Below are 743 nucleotides of genomic sequence, written 5' to 3'. Positions count from 1 at the left end.
TACGCCCTACTGTATATATGTATATATATGTATATATATATATATAGAGAGAGAGAGGGGGGGGGGGATGTTTTGAAATTTCCAAACATGAAGAACTACCGAATCACTGAGACAACCTTTTTTCCGGTTCATATTAATGACATGCTCTTCCTGTTCTGTCTTGCAGCTATGAAAAAATGAGATAATGTTTTTTATATATTATCTAATTTTCTGAAAACTTGAATTTGAAATGCGACGAAGGGTTTAAACTCGCAGAAGGTGGGATTTTGGATCTGTCTTATATAAGATGAAGGTTTGTTAAGTTTGGTTTATAATTACAAGTACTGTATATATTTCTTATTCTTAAATTTTTGCCAATCAAACCATCTAAATTACAAGTAGATATATTTTTAAACACACATGTTCAGCAATCTCTTTTTTTTACTCAAGTATTTTATTTAAATTCATTCTACTGTGACTCCCGGTTGGACAGCGATAAGTTTACAGATTTACAATGTTAACATCAGGGGTTCGATTAGCCTCGGTGGACACAGCAGATAGACTGATGTAGCTTTGGTATAAGAAAAAAAAACACATCCAAACACTTTCTTCTACATAATGAGCTAAATATTGTTTCAAGTAAGGCAGAGTTCATTCAAACTTTTGTATCGTAAAGTTTCAAAACTTACAACTAAGAAACATTTAAAAATAAATGGAAGTATTAAGTAAGCAAAATTACATAGCTCTTTTCAAATGTTGGCAGA

Source organism: Limulus polyphemus, unplaced genomic scaffold, assembly GCF_000517525.1.
Source record: "Limulus polyphemus unplaced genomic scaffold, Limulus_polyphemus-2.1.2 Scaffold141, whole genome shotgun sequence".
Classification (NCBI taxonomy): Eukaryota; Metazoa; Arthropoda; class Merostomata; order Xiphosura; family Limulidae; genus Limulus; species Limulus polyphemus.
Note: the sequence above shows the minus strand (reverse complement) of the source record.